This window comes from Furipterus horrens, unplaced genomic scaffold, assembly GCF_987537825.1.
Source record: "Furipterus horrens unplaced genomic scaffold, mFurHor1.1.pri manual_scaffold_6, whole genome shotgun sequence".
Taxonomy (NCBI): Eukaryota; Metazoa; Chordata; class Mammalia; order Chiroptera; family Furipteridae; genus Furipterus; species Furipterus horrens.
Genome location: NW_028327176.1, coordinates 71,277,704 through 71,295,908, shown reverse-complemented (window position 1 = coordinate 71,295,908; position 18,205 = coordinate 71,277,704). Strand labels below are relative to the sequence as shown.

General features: G+C 46.1%; 1 long non-coding RNA gene across 1 annotated transcript; it reads left to right on the top strand.

The window, feature by feature from the left end:
- Window positions 1–26: 26 nt before the first annotated feature.
- LOC150006467 (uncharacterized) lies at window positions 27–11,388 on the top strand. The gene is made up of 3 exons (XR_016511754.1): window positions 27–610; window positions 8,963–9,681; window positions 11,205–11,388. It is a non-coding gene; the product is annotated as an uncharacterized LOC150006467 (long non-coding RNA).
- The last annotated feature ends 6,817 nt before the right edge of the window (window positions 11,389–18,205 follow it).

The window sequence follows — 18,205 nt, the reverse complement described above, 5'->3', positions numbered from 1 at the left end:
CACTTATTTATACATTCTCTGGTTGATTCTTATATGTGTCCTGACCCTGATGGAACCACAACCTTGGCAATAGTCTGACGATGCTCTAACCAACTGAGCACCTGGCCAGGGGCCAGGGCCTAGATTTTTTCTTCTTTCTTTTTTTTGAATGAACTTTCCTGCTGCTCCCCTGACCCCTGGCACCCAGGTCGCCTCTTTGCACTATGGCTTTGGGCTTTTCCTTGACTTACATCCCTCCTCCACCCTCCACTGGCGTCCTGGCTTTGCCTCGCCAAGGGCACAAGGGGCGCTGGCTCTTCAATGCTGGGCTGGCCGCGCTGCTCAGCTGGAGTCAGGACTGCGAGAGGCCAGACCCCTTTCTCCGCCCTGTCTCCTTGCCTGCCTGTGGGGCCCAGGTTCCGCTCCTCTGGCTCTCCCTCCCTCTCTGTTTGGGGGCCACGGGATCCCCATCCTTGCCCCTGGGCCTGCACCCTGCCCGCCCTGGCCGCCCCTTTGGTGCTCAGCGCTTCTGGCGCTCAGCAGTTGGGCGCCCAGGGAGGGACTGAGGGGCTCCGCAGTCCACGCCGTCTTGCTGATGGGGAAGAATTTCCAGACCCACGACCCCAGAAAGGTGAGGCCATTGCTGCTGTTGCAGCTGCCCTTGCTTTCCGTCCCACGCTTCAGAGAGGGGGTGAGTGCGCCTGTGAACACCGTGTGCTGGGGAAGAGTTTGGGCAGCGGGGTAACGGGGGTTGTGCCTGGAGTCCGGAGGGATCAGGCCAGGGTAGGGGGCGTTGTGACGCGGGCCTGGGGAGGAGCCAGGTGGAGCTGGGGGGTGGGGCACAGAACCAGGAGTTAGGAGGCGGGGGTGAGGCGCTGTGCTGCTGGGCATTTTTGCAAGCACCTGCTCCCTCTGAGTGGTATCCGGAGCAGAACGATGGGCGTGCACCAGCCCAGGTCGCCAGTATAGGCCCTGGTTATGTGACGGTGGATCAGGTGTGAGTCTGGCAGAGGCCCCCGAAGGCCCCCTTTCCTGCGGGGAGGAGTTCGGGCTCTATGGGAGTGCTGCAAGTCCCTAAGTTTTCGGTGAGAAGACTGTGGTCATAGGTCGAGGCAGGAATGTGTGAGAAACTCCCCTGGAGTCCTCTGGACGGCTGGACCCGCTCTGATGGAACCTCAGACAGGCAGGCTGCAGAGTTGAGGTGGCTGTCTGGGCGTGGAGAGTGGGCCCTCTGGCTCCCACTGGGCAATATTATCACAGGATATCCTGTGGCAGTGCGGGACCAGGAGAAAGGGGGTGCATTCTATACCCCTGTTATTTTCGGACTGGATGTCCAGTGCTATGGAAAGCATCTAGTTCTGCCAGGTGTGCTGATAAATTATTGCAGTGTAGACGCTGCTGGATAAGCACAGGCCAGTCAGTGGGCTGGTTCTTCACCCATAGCAGGTTCCCCTGTGAGGGATAAACAGGTTAGAAGTCTGGCCACCGATCCACTTCTATTGGAAGCAGGAAGACAAGTCACTAACCAAAAAGACCAAGAAAGATATGCTAAATAAACACTAACCAGGTTTTATTCTTGGCTAAACTATTTCCATCCAGCCTGCAGGGTTTTTGACCATGAATATGGCTGAGTAGCTTACACTTATTAGAGTCAAATGTGCTTTTTAAGCACAAGTTACAGTTAAGCAATTTACTTAAAACTTTTCCTTTTGCGGTCTTCCTCTAAAAGCTCAGTCGGTCAAATGAAAAATTCTTATGCAGTGCCTCTTTGTGCACATCGAAGCAATTTATGATTTGGGGCACCACAGCAATTTGAAACAAACATCAAAAGCCAAAACCAACTAAAACAAGCCTGTTCTCCACCTCCCAAGCCCTCAAAAATGCCTCAGCATTTCTGCCAGACCCATTTGTCATAATCTGCCAATCTGTTATGTTATGTTTTTCTACTAGTTCAGGGTGACCATAAATAGTCTTGGAAGTAGTGAATGTGGTGAGCTTGTGGGAAGAGTAATGGAAACAACAGTTTTGGAGTAAGATATTTAATAAAGAGTGTTTTTCTAAATGTTAAAAAACCTATAATATAAACATTTGTAGCTGACAGTCAGCTTTAGTCAGATACACGTGATAGGTCTGTTAAAATCCACCCAACAGGAAAAATGAAAAATGTCTCCAATTTTTCTTGTTCTACCTTTTGCTTTTTATCTTGAATTTACTTGGGAGATGTCTGACACTATTAGCACTGACCTTGTGAATAAAAGACTGGGGTTCTCTCTGGCAGAATTAAAGCAGAAGCGAGAATGCTGTGTGAAGAGGTGATAAATGGAACTTAAACTCTCAGTCTAGTTTTAGGATTTTTTCGTATTGCATACTGTGGGTCCAAGTGGTACACTTATGAGACAGGAGAGAGAACACACACACACCCCATCCCTCAAAGCTGCAGGCAGGCCAGGCCTGCTGCCCCAGGGGCATTTCAGCCTGTCCTGTCTGATCAGCCCAATGGGGGTGCTAGTGAGCAGCAAAAACCTGGCAAAGGAGGGCTTTGAGTGCTGGGAGAGGGTAGAGGAGAAATATAAAAGTAGGTGACAGTGAAGGCATTTCCAGAACCTGGTCCATGACAGAGCTCTGTGTGCAGCTAAACTCAACCTTGAGAACAAACTGGGCTTTTAAAGCTCTTAAATGTTAGTGTATTGCTCCCCAATGCATGCAGTAACATACATTACAATATACCATCAGTTTCCCAGGGAAAACTTGAATTTGTCCTGTTGCTTACTGGCTTTATAACAATGTCCTCAAATGCTTTCTGGAAGTAAGCAGGACATATGTCACAAATAAATAATTTTTAGAAAATGATTCTGATGCACTTACTTAAAGTGTTGAATAATGAGGTTTTCAATCATGTTTTTAGAAATAACTTCCAGATAATCCTAGGAGCAGGGCCAGTGAGTCAGCAGCCAGAGTTGGTTCTGGACAGGGTGACTCTTTAGGTTCCTGTGAATTAGGAACATGCTGCCAGATGGACACACTGAGCCAGGACCGTAATAAATGGGTCCCCCCTCACCTGCAAATGAACACACGAGACTAATGGCCAATTTGATTCCCACGTAGTAGCCAGAATGAGATTTGAAGATGAGTCTGACTGTGTTGTCCCTTGTTTGGAATCCTCCCGTGGCTTTTCATTCTTTCTCGTTGCAAGGACTCACAGAGCCTCCCACTCTTGTTGACTCATTCCTATTAGGCAGCAGGGACCTAGTGTAGGGCCACAGTGGACCCACCCAGAAGAGCAAGGGATTTCTCATCCACTCTGCAGATTACAAAACACAACATCAAGCCCAGAGCCCAAGGCCAGAAGCACAGGGAGGTGTGTCCTCAAGTCAGGGCCAGTGAAGGGTCAGGTGGACAGGATGTGCAAGGAGATGCTGTCTGCCATCATCTGATTTTATGGGGCTCTCAAAATCTCTCCAGGTTACCTGGAAAACAGGTGAGACCTTGGCAGTTCTCAGAGAATTGGTACTGTTCCTGGTAGATTAAGGCCAATCCCCGCCAGGACACTTCCAGGTTTTCTCAAAGTGCTTATCCTCTAAATCTTTGTTTCTTTACCTACAAGAACTTCTGTCCCACTCACTGGGCTTTGCAAGGGGGAAGGGGGACAAAGACATTGTCCATGGAAGTTGGTTTAAAAATTCCAGTGAGACTGCCCTTCACCCAAAGCCCTATGTGGTTGGAGGTCTCTCCCGACCCCTGTCTGAGGAAGCCTGAGGGGTAAACCATAAAGAAGGCCTCAGGAACACTCCACGTGGCTCCTCATCTTCCAGGTCTCTGTTAGAATTAGTGCTTCTTCACAGAGGCTTCCCCAACCCCACTTTAAACTGGCCCCTCCCTGCCCTTGTGTTTTCCTTATTGGCCTCTGCAGGGCCTCAGCACATGACTGATGATGTTTATAATGATTCATCGTGATAGGTTTCAAGTTACTGTCTTCTCCACTATAGGGGCAGGGACCAGCACGCAGTAGGAGCTTAGTGGAATGAATGGAGCTTGGGCCTGCTGGTGCTGATCTGAGCAGGATCAGACTGGGCAGTTTCTGGGCAGATATTGGCTGCACATCAGGTCACCTGAGATCTTCTAGAAGTCCTGATGCCTGCCTCACCCAGGGATTCTCACTCAGTTGGTCTGGGTTGGGGATTAGGCATCAGTATTTTAAAAAATTGTCCCTAGTGATTTTAATCAAGCAGGTAGGTACCTGAAACCCACGGGGACTCAAGCTTTCAGAGTTAAATGCTGTAGACCCAGGACGGGGCCGAGGGCAGAAGAACTTGAGTGGACAAAGGATTGGACTCAAGAGGACCCTAAGGTGGGTTGTGCACCTGAAGTTCACCTAATCTGAACACAGGATGAGCCATGGGCCGGATCTGTTTGGTGATGGAGACTCAGCAAGTGTTTGGAGAATGACTTGTATCCCCGGGACCATCTCCTGCCACAGAGGAAATGGGCAGGGCACACACAACCCAAGGGCCCCTAGGGACAGGCATAGGAGCTCCTGACTGCAGCCCACAGCCCTGTGTGGGATGCCGCTGTTTCCCAGTGTGTGCCCACTTTATTGTATTAGGTGACAGCCCAAGGGAGATATGGTGTGTGCATGTGTCTGTGACTGGGTGTGCATATGTACTTGTGTCTGTGTGAATGCTTGGGTGTGTGTGTGTACACATATCTGTGTCTTTGTGTGTGTGAGCACACATGTGTGTTACAGGGTGGTGGGAGGTTGCTTCTGCAAGGGTCTGCAGCAGTGATCTCATGGGGACGGACAGTCTCATTTGCTCTCCTGTGGTCCTCCATGGCTTTCTACTAGTGTCTCTCTTATTAGTACATCTGACCTGAGTCCCTTTGCAGGTGACCTGCTGATGGAGAGCAGGTCGTCATGGGGAAGAAGGGGAGGTTGAGCAGTGTGGGGGTCCCACGAGTGGGGGCCCTTTCTTGAAACTGTTTCTCACTCTAAAGAAGAGGACATTTAACAACCTTCTGCCCTGGGTGAGCAGAGTTCAGGGTCTCAGCATGCTCTTTGCCTGGGGTGGGGGTGGGAGTGAGTCTATGATGTTTCAGAGGCTTCTTGTCCCCAAAATTTCTTTTGTGATTAGCTGTCACAGGGCTCCAAATTCCACCATTTGAGAGAGGTTTATTCTTCTGGTTGCCTCCTCCCATTTGAAATGTTGCCTTTTATAGTTTAATGGGGACAAAATGTTTTTGGTGTACATTCTCACGATTTTAACCACAAGACTATATGTGTTAACCACCACCACCGTCCTGATACAGGACAGTTCCACCAACCCCAGGCCGATCTCTTTTTCGTCTCTGTAGTCTGTCTTCTCCGCAGTGCCATATGAATTGAATCACAGATTGCACAGCCTTTGGTCTGGCCTTTCAAATTTAGCCCAATGCATTTAAGATTCTTCCATGTTGTTCCAAGAATGCATGCTTTTGTTTTTGTTGTTTTTACTATCACTGACTAATATTCCACTGTGTGGATGCTCTGCCATTTGTTGATCGATGCCCCACTGAACTGAATGACACCTATAGCGTCACTTCCAGTTTTGGGTGAGGAGGAATAGAGCTGCTATGAACACTCCCATGCAGCTCTTTGTGTGACTGTAAATATTCATTTCTCTTGGATAAACATTTAGGAGTGGGATTATTGAGTCATATGATAAGTGAATGTCTGTTTCACTTTGGAAGAAAAACTATCTCCCCCATTTGTTGTAGCATTTTATGTTCCCTCCAGCTGTGTATATCTTTATAGTTATAAAGGCAATTTATCATGTCTTCCCTTCGTCCACATCAGTAAACTCAACACATTGCTTGCACACCTTGTGAGGGGCCCAAGACTTATCTTGGTCACCAAGTTTTACTTTAAAATATGCAAAATAGGCTTGCCTGACAAATGCGCTGATGTTTGGCCTTTGACTGGGAATGGTGAAACTGCCACAGATATAACAAAACGAATCAGGGTTGTTTAGGCACTTACGATGAGAGATAGCAGAGGCAGACGATCTGAAGGAAAGGAGATAAGTACATATGTAAATAAAAAAATAAATTCTGCTAACTCCTTGTATACAGACAAGAACTCGGACTATACTTCGGAATACGATTCACCATATAGAGTGGCACACAACCTCTCACCACACTGTCTCGTGTGTAACTGAATAGCCTAGACAAGTATGAACCTGTTGCTGATCTCCAAGGTCATCCCTCACCCCTCCCCACTCGAGGGAGATTTGCTCTCAGCCAACAGGAGAGCACTAGTGCTTCCCTCGATCCAGGCTCCATCCAGCCTAGAGTGGTCACATTAAGATAAGCTGTACAGAAAAATCTTGATGTGATAGAAGAAAACTAACTGCAGTTTTGAAATCAGCATGCCTATTTAAGTCTAAAACAGCTGAAAAAATCAAACTCAACAGGAATTATGTTAAAAATTGTTCCCCTGTGATAGTTGTGTAGGAGTACCTCGTTGTGGCTTTGATTTCCATTTCCCTAAGAACTAATTACTTCAGAAAGCTTTTGTGTGCCTGTTTGTCATATGGGTAGTCTAGTGGTTAAGTGTCTTTTCATGCCTTCTGCCCAATTTAAAAACGGAATGTTTTCTTATTAAGTTTTGAGTGTTCTTTGTGTATTCTAAATACATGTCCTTCTTCAGATATGTGAATTGCAGGTATTTTCTTCCAGTCAGTAGTTTGTCTCAGCATCTTTCCCAGAGCAAAGGTTTAACATTTATTTATTTATTTTTCAGTTTTACAGAAAGAAGAAAGGAGAGAGAGAGAGAGAGACATCGATTTGTTGTTCCACCCGCCTGTGCATTCACTGGTTGATTTTTGCATATGCCCTGACTGGGGATCGAACCTGCAACCTTGGCATATCGGGACAACACTTTAACCAGCTGAGCTTCCCACCCAGGGCCAGGTTTTACATTTTTATGAGGTCCAGTTGATCAGTTTTTTATTTTTATTATGCTTTTGTTGTCAAGTCTAAGAACTTCTTGCCTCATCCTAGGTCATGATAATTTTCTTCTAAATTTTTTATAGTTTTGCATTCTTACATTTATATCTATGACTTATTGTGTGTTAATTTTTGTATAAAGTATAAGGTTTATGCTGAAAATCACTTTTTGCATATAGCTGTCCAATTGTACCAATATTATTTGTTGAAAAAATTGCTGAATTGTCATTGACTTGCATCAGCAACTTTGTCAAAAATTAATTCATTGTACATATATGGGTGTATTTCTGCCAGTAACACACTATCTTGATTACTGTAACTTTATAGGAAAACTTAAAGTCAGGTACATTTTAGACTTTATTATTCCTTTTCAAAATTGTATTGGCTATTCTAGTTTCTTAGCCTTTTCACTAAGATTTTAGAATCAGCTTGTCTATATCTACAAAATATTTTGCTGGAATTTTGATTGGGATTGCATTAAATCTATCAGACAATTAGGGAGATATTGCCATTTAAACAATATTGAGTCTTCCAATCTGTGAACATAATATGTTTTTCCATTTATTTACAGGTTTGATATTTTTCATCAGCATTGTTTTAGTTTCAACATAATTTATGTTTGGATCTTTAAAAAATGATATTTTAATTTTTATTTCCACTGGTGTTTTTGTAGTACATGGAACTCCAGTGGGGTTTTCTTCAGCTCATGTGTTCTCAGTTAAGGAATGGGCCTCATTCCTGCACTCCCCACCCCCGCCCCAGTCAGGAGAGGCAACGGGTGGAGCAGCTTTCCTCCTCTACCTCCTTCCTCTGCCTGGCTCCCAACAAGAGGATTCAGCTGCCACTTTCTCTGGCACATCAGGCTCCCCACCTAAGCATCCAGGTCCTCAGCAGACGCGTGCACCTCTGTCTGTTTGATGGTAATAAGGTGAACTTGCTGAGGAGCACGTCGGTTCACGTCAGGATGGAAAACATTTTGTTAAACATGTACGCACAAGGCTCTGTATGCTTCCTCTCAGTCTTTTTCTTTGTATGTATATGCGCAGGTGTCTATGTACATACTTATAAACTAATATGTAGTAGAGTACACATTACATGGGTTCTGGTGACATAGGTGTCGTCCCACAAAGCGACAGGTTGCAGGTTCGATTCCTGGTCAGGACACATGCCTGGGTTGCAGATTAGGTCCCCGGTGGGAGTGCATGCAAGAAGCAGCCGGTCGATGTTTCTCTCTCGCATTGATGTTTCTTTCCATGTCTTTTTCCCTCCCTTTCCCTCTCTCTAAAAATAAATACATAAAATCTTTAAAAGTTTATGATGAAAAGATAGCATGAGATCAGCCCTCTTAAATAAGAAACTGAATCTTAATATACCCTCTTACATTGCAGTAAAGGTATAACTATCAAAGTTTCTTGATAAACATTTGAACTTAACTATTGCAGAGGTGTGATATGATATATGCTTGATTTTCATATGCATAAGATACATGAATATCTGAAAATTCCCATCTGATCCTTTGAGGAACAATTTAATGTTTGAGTTATAGATATTTAACACTTGAAAGAGTTCTTGAAGTTTTAGGTTGGTTTTAAGCTTTATAAACTTCAAAATTATATTCAGGTAAATTTTTCTTATGAACCTTATTATACCTTAAAAATGATAACCTGCATTTTGCTATGTACCAACATGAAAATACAGGTAAGTACACGAAGACCTAAAACAAGAGCTACAGTACTAAATGAATAATAATTTGTGCTTTTCATTCATTGAGTATGCTATAACATTTAAAAAATCTATGCTGTCATGAGAGAGTCTATTAGAATTTAAATTAAAACATTGTACGAGTTGAAATGGAAGAACTACTTCTAACGTGTTTCATTGTCATAGCGATGTGAGTTAGTGTTTATAAAAGGCACCGACTGATACTTTTTTGAAGTTTATTTCGCAGACTTAACCGAAACATGCTAAAAACTGTTCCACCTTTAACTAATTTCTCTTTCAGGAAAGTAACCACTTTCTCTCAGCAAGTATTTATGACGCACGTCCAAGGATAAGCCGTGAACGACTGAAGGCTCTTTGGAGACGACTAGAGCAGCACGAAGACCAGATGATGGAGCTTCAGAGATCATCGCAGGGCACCACTTTTATTATATTTTGTTTGTTATTTATTACTTTTTAAGGTTTCATATTTTAAACGTTTTGTTTTTTAGAGAGGGGAGAAGGCAGGGAGAAAGAGAGGGAGAGAAACATGATGTGAAAGAGAAACCTCCTCTGGTTGCCTGAGGCAGGCAGCCGAACCAGACAGAACCTGCAAGCTACACGTGTGCCCCCTACGACTGGGGTCAAAGCCCCGGGTCTGTGTGCAGGCTGGTTCTCAAAGCGCAGGAGGTACCGATAATATTTCACATTTTTTCCTCACAGAACGGAGGAAATAAAAAGTAGATTTAAAAGTTAGCCATGCCGAGATTATCACCCCTTTATCTGTTTCCTTCATAGACTGTTTTGTTTGGATCTGAGGGATTATAATCCTTTCGTAGGTACATGTAGGCATACAATCTTTTTTCTTTCTTTAGTTATTATAATTGAAAAAGTTGAATTGTTGGATATTTTCTCATGCATTGTTTTGGTTTTGTTTGTTTTTAATTGAATCGAATGGAAGCTGCAAGCAAAATAATACACACCGACGGGAGTAGAAGACCTCAGCCGGTCAGAAGGATTGAGGTACTTTGTGATGCTTCTGTGATCTTAGCAAACTTTTATGCCACTGAGTGGAACCTGCTTCATTGCCCTAGGAGACTTTTGTATAGTCCGGATAATGAGTGAGACATCCTTTTGTTACAGAAACAGGGGTGTTCCAAAAAACCCCAGAGTTTGCAGCTGGGGGATGGGGAGAAGGAAGCAGCTTTTCAGAATGCCTCCACATGCCTGAGGCCGGTGGCTAGTGTCTTTTTTATGCAAAATGGCTTTAATGCATCCAAAGCCTCAGGTAGATGGGAGGAGTCTTGAACCAGGGGATGGTATGGAGAAAGCACACAGAACCTGCGTAAGGTTCTGTGAATGGTCAGAACTGGTTACCGCACCCACTACATCAGAGGATGTAGTCAGGGATTTAAAAATAAGCGGCAGACATTTTAGGCAGGCTGACTGTGCGGATTTAACTAAGGTTAGTTGGGGCGGACTGTGCGGATTTAACTAAGGTTAAGGCGGACTGTGCGAATTGGACTAAGGCTGAGGCGGACTGTGCGGATTTAACTAAGGTTAGGACTGACTGTGCGGATTTAACTAAGGTTAAGACTGACTGTGCGGATTTAACTAAGGTTAAGGCGGACTGTGTGAATTGGACTAAGGCTGAGGCTGACTGTGTGGATTACAAAAGGACTAACTATACAGTTTACAAGGAGGCTGAGAATCCATGAGGTTCTGGATTAAAAGCTGGTGGACCCCATAACACAGACGAGGTCTCCCCAATCAGGATTGAATGATTGGCAGCTACTGGTAAAGCTGAACCGTGTTTGGAAAGTAGGGAAAGGGTTTCTCTGACTTTTCTAAAACTAGCCTGGTTTGGTAGGGGGGAGGCAAGGATATGTGTTTATGGGTGTTTTAAAGAACATAAGACTTAACAAAAGAAATCCGCAAATAACTAAATCTATATAACTGTTAAATAAACTATTCTTTTTCTTTTCACTAAACTCTGGTATTGAGAGTTATAATTTTGGCGGCGGGCAATCGGGCCCCTAACTAAAGAGCCCGCGGGTTTGTTTTCAACTGGAGCAGCCCAGGGGTTCTGTAACACTTTGACCTGAGTGATTAGATGCCTCTAGAATCTGTAAATATGACATAAATGACTGCGTTTTCCTGAAGGTGGTGGCACTGTCTGTAAGTGATGTTGGAGAAAGCAGCCATCGGCCCAGTTCATCACAGGAAATAGTGTGGGGAATACCAGGGGAGGAAGAGCGAGGGCTGGGTGCAGGTGGGCAAAAAAAGAGAGAGAAAAAAAAAAAAAACACAGAGGAGCCTTGGGAATGGGAATAGGATAGAGATCAAAATGTCAGGTTGCTACTATTAAAACTCTTGGAGAACAAGACTCAGGAGTGAGGTCCGAACAGGGTTGCCAGTGCTGTCAAACTCGTAGCCTAGCCTAGCCTAGAGTCGTGAGTGAGAATTGGGCCTGCAATGTAAATGCCCTTACCCAGCACAGGGAGAGAGAAGAAAGAAAGTGAATAGTGCTTATCTCCTTTTAATAGATCAGTTTCACTACATAAGGAAACACGAGTCAAGGGATGTCACTGCCCCCAACCGTGGCCCGGGAATGAATTCATTCAGAATGGGATAAGAAGCCCAGAGCCTCGTACTACTGTAGGTTCCTCCACAAAGAAACAAGAAGCCTGTGCGTGCAGTGAGTTTGTCCCTCCCCCCAATCAACTACCATATGACTGGCCTCTATTAGTTTTATAATACTGTTCCTACTGTTACTAAATACGTCATCAAGTTGCATTTTGTTCTTCTAACACGTATGTTCTCCTTTCTAGGTCCTCCCATATGATCCTCTGTTTGACTGGACCATGAACCCTTCGAAAGCTTTGTATTCACAGCAGAGGCTGAGAATGAAACTGAGCTCCACTTCACTCTGAATGCGGATGACCAGGAATGCAAAGAGTCTCCGGTGAGCAGTATTTTAGGAAGAGCCCTCAGTTCAGATTTTCCTATTCCCGAGGCCCTTTGAAATGATCTGCCTCATTAATGCCTTTGTGTTCTTGTCATTAGTGAAATTGACCAGAGTTTCAACAAAGTTCCTGAGGATCTCTTGATGAGAATACAAGAGAAGCTCAAAGGAGTGGAGGAAGGAACTGTGCTCAGTGTGCGTGGATGAGCCAATTTACTCCTACAACAGGCCATGGACCCCCAAGACCTCCGCCGACCTTTCCCAGGGTGGAAAACTTGCGTGTGATATTCAGCATATGAATCACTCTTGAATTCAACCTTTGGAAATCATACGCTGGCCTTTGTCTCGAACCCATGCACATACGTTGAATATATGGTATTACTCCTTAACTAAGCAAACTAGCTACTGTGTTCTTTAAAAAAAATGTGAACTTCTCACTTTGGTCACTTAGACATGCTTTGAGGGTCTCAAGGGACATCTCTTCTTGCGCCCTTCAGAGATAATTATCATTCATGCTCCGTTTCTTGGCTAAACAGCTATTTGTTTTTCTTCTCAAGTACACACTTCATCATTTTCAGTAGAATCTCTAGCTTGACGCTTCAGCTGAAACAGAGGCAGCAGGAAAGCAAGAGCGTCACTGGCAGCTTTTCCTCTAGGATGAGTACAACAAATGTCCTGCTGGTTTTGAGGTGGCCTTTCCTTAAAATCTGCTTCCCAGAGTTTACGTATGAATGAAAGATATTTAATATTTGTATGTAAAAGGAAGAAAGCCCCTTCAAAATAGTAACCATCTCTATATAGCATGGTCAGACTACCTTAAAAATAAGCAATGTTGAAAACAAGTTAGTGTTTAAGAAGTATGTTTGGATTTTCAATAGCAAAACCATGCAAGGTTACTGAATAAAGAGTTGTTATGTTGTGGAGAACACATTTCAAAGACACAGATAGTATGGTTACTAGTTTTAAAAAATGTGTATTGGACCTACTCATTCTTTTCTCTTTATCTTTTAAGTTCTCTGTGTTTCCTATTACTTCTCTTTGGGTGATGCCTTTTTCTCTGTTTTCTGGTTCATGAATTAGCTTGTCAGCTGTTCATATAACCTCCTAAAATTATTCATTGGATTGCTGTTAATTTCTAGCTGCGTATCATTCTTCAGATCTGCCTGTTGTTTCAGGGTGCCTAGTTGCTTTCTTAACTTTTCAGTTCCTTTTACGTCAGTGGTCACTTTATACATGCTCATTTTATAGTGTCTCTAATAGTTCTATTAAAACAATTTCCTGTTGTCTGTATGTGTTGATTCTCATATCTGGTAGACTGTTTACGCGGGTATTTTGTAGTTTTGAAAGAGGAGCTCATTTTCAGCAGGGCTTTCTCTGCACTACTCTTGAGTGACGTGCTAAGAATAGTGCCTTCTGGATAAGTTTTGTGTCTCCTTATGTCCTATTCCCAGGGCTGTTGCCGACAAAGGACCGCTATTATTTTAATTTCTCAGCTTCAGAGTTTCCAGACCTCAAGAGGAATGTGGAGCCCCACCCCCCCCCCAGGCCAAGACAGACACAGGCAGCCCTTACGCGGCTCCGTCTGGGTCAGACCTGCAACTTAGTGTGCCGTGTGAGCTGGGAAGCCTGCTACTCAGAACCAGCCTGGTGTGCTGCATCTCGGATAGTCTGAACTGTCTGGTCTTTTTTTTAATTGTCCCACGACAGAAAGGCAAATGAATGTTCTTTGGACCTAGAGAGTGACCTAGCTGACATTTCCAATGTCTAAAAGATATATATTGGAATGTGACAGATACCAAGATCCCATCATCTCAAATGTGAAGTTTGTATGCCGCACGTTCCTTTTTTCAGAAAAATTGAATTTACTGGGATGACATTGGTTAATGAAACCATACAGGTTTCAAGTGCACAGCTCCATAATACGTCATCTGCACTGCTTGTTCTGTGCTTACCACCGGAAGTCAGGACTCCTTTCACCCCTGTGGGTCCCCTCTTGCCCTTTTCCGCCCCACCCCCCTTTCCCTCCGGCATCACCATTCTGTTGCCTGTGTCCTTCTGTTTGTTTGTTCTTACTTAATCCTTCTCCTTTTTAACCCAGCCTCCCAACCTGCCTCCTTCCTGAGAGTTCTCAGTCCTGATGAGGGCTAGAACCCCACACCTGTCCTGGGAGTCCCTATGTCTTGACTTGTGAGAGTAGACCTCTGTGCCAAGCCGCTACCTTCTGGGTTTCTGTTCCTTTCAGCTGGATCCAATTCCGAACTGATACAGACCTATAGTTTTGGTCCTCTCCCCATGATTTACAGCTGTCCACACAGCACCTTCGGGAGAATTAGGAAGAGGCTCCTTCAGCCCCAAAGGCACCTGACTTGGAGAATGCAGCGCAGGCTGGACAGACACCACCTTCTCCCTTGGCTGAGCAACGTGCAGGGCACAGCCTGACCTGCTCGTGTAGGTCCTGCCTCTGCTCCCCTCACCAGCAGTGACAACCATTGTCATTTTAGCACATATCCATGCACACCATTTTGTAAACATTTACTTACTACTATATTAATCCTTGTTTACTGATCCTGGACACTGGGCTGAGGGTATTCCAGGGTCAGCATACAAAGTATCATTTCTACCAGAAGGGATCATCCAGTCATCCAGATGATTTGGGGATGATCTAGAATTGTCTGTGGCTTTCTCCCATGTCTGCTCCTGCTGGCGTCACCTTTCTGCCTTCTCAGACCCAACTCTCCTATGTCTGTTCCCGTGGCCCGAGCCACGTGCAGCTCCTCACTGGCCCATCACTGCCCATTACTGAGTCCAGGCTTGTCAAGTGCCATCCCAGCCCTCACAGGGCAGAAGCCCAGAGAAGCACACCATGCAAGCTCCTACACAGACCATGTGGTTCTTCCATAAATAAGCAGGCCAATAGGAAGCTCTTCTTTTTGCTTCCTGACCAGCAGCAGGGCAAGTAGGGGGCATGAACAGCCTTGAAAATATCTCCGCAGACGGAGCTGCTGCAGGGGAGGAAAGGGTCCCTGTCAACAAGCTCTGTCCATCCCAGTTGGCTTCCTGGCTAGGAGGCCAAGAAGACACGCTCTGCCCTGGACCCAGGTCTGTGGTGCCAGCCATGGCAGCATCCTTGTTATTCCCGGCTCCCAGGACTCAGACTCTCAGGGAGCCCATGCCAGGGTGGCCTGCGTGGTCGGGAGCAGATGTTTCTCTCTGTACCCTCTGTGGGCTCAGGAAGACCCCAACCTGCAGGCGGCCCTTTCGGTGGGAGCCAGTCTGTTTTCATTGGCAAAGAGGTTCCAGCTAATGTGACAGGGGAACCCCACCCTCAGGTTAAGTGGTGGGTGACTGGTCCCCCACTGCTTTGTAACCTGCTCAGGTCAACACCTGTTTGTTGAACCCCTCTTGTATTTCCTTGGTTCAGTTGGCGGAAGTTAAGTGTCTGTTGGAGATGCAGCCCAGAGCAATGGTGTCCACTCAGGCCCTCCGGAAAGGCGGTGGCAAGATGGAGTTCGAAAGAAATGCAAACAGCGTGTTGGGGGTGCCTGCGGTCAGTGACGAGGGAACATTACAGAACCACGACGGCTGGGAGGGGGAAGGGGGAGAAAGGGGGAAAAGGTGCAGGGACTAAGAAGCATAACTGGTAGGTACTACATTGACAGGGGGAAGGTAAGAACAGTATAAGAAATGGAGATGCCAAAGAACTTACATGCCTGACCCATGGACATGAACTAAGTGGGGGGATTGCTGGAGGGAATGGCGGGTGTTGGGTGGAGGGGGACAAGGGGGGAAAATTGGGACTGTACTAGCATAATCAATAAAACATAGATATACAAAAGAGGGAGCATGAGCACGCAGGGGAGGCTCCATGCCACAGTGGAGGAGGCAGGAGGGCAGCAGGGAGCCTCAGCCAGGCCACTGAGCACCCCGTGAGGGGTGCGAGGGCAGACAGTGCACTACAGAGCAACAGAATTCCCGCCTAGGACAGAGATCCAGGGAAACATCTTAAAGGAGGAAAGCATACCCCTTCTCTCCTTTCTTCCTCCTGCTGCTAAGGATATAGACACAGTGGTAAACGAGCCACGTGGGTGAGAGAAACACTCTAAGGATGGCTCAGAGGAGCCCGGGTCCCTGGAGGACCGCCTGGAGCCGAGTTGCCATGCCATCCCTGCACCTCTTGCCTCCAGACTGGATACAGGAGAAACGGGTCTCCGCCGTCCGAGCCGCTGTCACATGCAGCTGAACCCAGCTCCTAAATACAAGGACCGCCTTCCTTTTCCCCACAGGACTCTGTTCCACAAATAGTGGCTGGAAAAAGACTTCATCAGCCCACGAGCCCAGCCCTCAGCACAGAAGCTTGATTCAGGGGTGGGGGAGCAGCCAAGGGAGAACTCCTTCTGGGCACATAATGACTTTTTCTGTTGGTAAAATGTGCATAACATCAAATTTACCCTTTAAATAACTTGACGTGCACAGCTCAGTGGCACTGAGCACATTCACATATTGTGCACTATCACCTCCGTCCATCTCCATACCTTTCTCATCCTCCCAGACTGAAACTCTGCCATCCCACACTAACTCCACCTTTTTTCTCTATGATTCTGACACCTCTAGGGACCTCGTGTAAGTGGGACCATACAGTATCTGTCCTTCTGTGTCTGGTTTATTTCATTGAGTATAACATCTTCAAGGTTGGTTCATGTGGTAGCAGATGTAAACATTTTCTTCCTTTTTAAGGAAATATTTTGAGTAATATTCCACTGCGTGCGCAGGCTATCTTTTGTCTGTCCGTTCACCCATCAATAACACTTGTGTTGTTTCCATCCTTTGGCTACTGTGAATGATGCTGTTACGAATGTGTAGTACAAATATCTATTTGAGCCCCTGCTTTCAATTCTTCTTGGTGTGTGTGTATATATATATATATATATATACATCCAGAAGTGGAATAACTGAGTAACATGTTAGGCAGTTTTCATTGGCAAAGAGGTTCAATGACTTTTCAACCATTTTTTACAATGGCATCTTCACATGAGAGCTATAAACTAAAAAACAAACAAAAAAACAGTGGCAGAGAAGTTCTGTGGCCAAAAGACTCCCAGAGAAGGTACTCAAGATGGGCCTACCAGACTGGGGCAGCACATCAGGCCCCTCTAGGATCCTCCCCTGAGTGCTCAGGAACCCCCTTCCAGTCCTGAGGGCCCAGCTCCACTCCTGTATGGAGGCAGGGAATCCTCCTCTTCTGTTCCATCCTTTCTCCAGCCACACAGCAACCTAGAGCTTAATCTCATTGTAAAAGGCTCTTTTATACAATAAATATGATTGCACACATTTGCACATCCAGGGCCACCCTTTTCATAACTGGCAGGGGCCTGGCTGGGAAGGAGCCAGAGCGTGGGAGACCGCCCCTCACCGCTGGCAGGGGTCAGGCAGTAGGTGATGGGGGCCCAGCCTAGTGTCCAGGTGCACTGGCTCATGGACACAGCCGCCTCTGTCTGTCCACCTAGTGACAAGGCTCCAGGAAAGGAAGTGGATGAATTCCAGGATGGGGCGAGCTCCGGGAAAGAGGGGTTAGGTCAGAAGCTGGGGCTGCAGAGGCATGTCTGGGAGAGCTCCCCTGGCAATGAACATTTGCCAAACAGCACAGAGCCTGGCTCTGAGAACCATGGTGACTATATATGGGGTCAGAGTGACGGCAGAGTGGCTTTGTGCTCAGGCCAGGCCAACTGAGACTGCTTTAGTGCTTATAGTCAGATAGGATGTATGTGGGCACAAGGGCTCCAGACTGGGGAATGGGGCAGGGGTTGTAACCCTGGCAACACATTCTTTATGGACTCACTAATGAGACCATTAATGCAACAGATAGTCATTGACACCTATTGTGTGCCCTGTCCTGGCACACAGGTTGCCATGGTGCGTGGATCTATCAAGTTCTGCTCTATCACCTGGACATCCAAAGGCGCTTCCTGAGGACCAGAATGTTCCTGACTGGCTCCTTGGATCTTTGATTTCCCTGGGTTCCAACAACAATAGCCCCCCTGACCCCTCTCTTCTGCCTGCCTGCAGGACCAAGTCTATGTGTGGGCTCTGGGCTGTCCTGCCAATTCCTCCTGCCTGCTCAGCCACTGACTTTTAGAGATAAATATTTTGCTTAGGTTGCCCATTGGTTAAGGATGAGATGGCCCAGTAATTCAAGCCAGCTTCAGGTCTTGAGTTGGCTAGACTTGATGCCATGGTTAATGTTGAAAGCAGTGTAGTAGCTGCCCCTTTGGATGGGCTGTGGAGCTCAAGTGACTGACTTTTGCCTGCCCGCTGCCTTCGCAAGGGGATGAGCCAACAGGATCTCTGTCCAGAGGCAACCAAGTGACCACACATGTTAAATCTCAGCTTCTCATTAGCAAGGAACATTCACAAGGAATAACAGCCATGATGTACTTCCCAGGTTGAGGTCAGAGGTAGGAACAGAACAGCTCATGAATGACTTCATCTTGAAGGTGCCTTTCTGCCCTAAGCGGCCCTGGGGCTGTCACCTGGGAAGGGAGGGAGAGGGTGTGGATAGACTGCACTAGCTGGCAGCCTATTCCT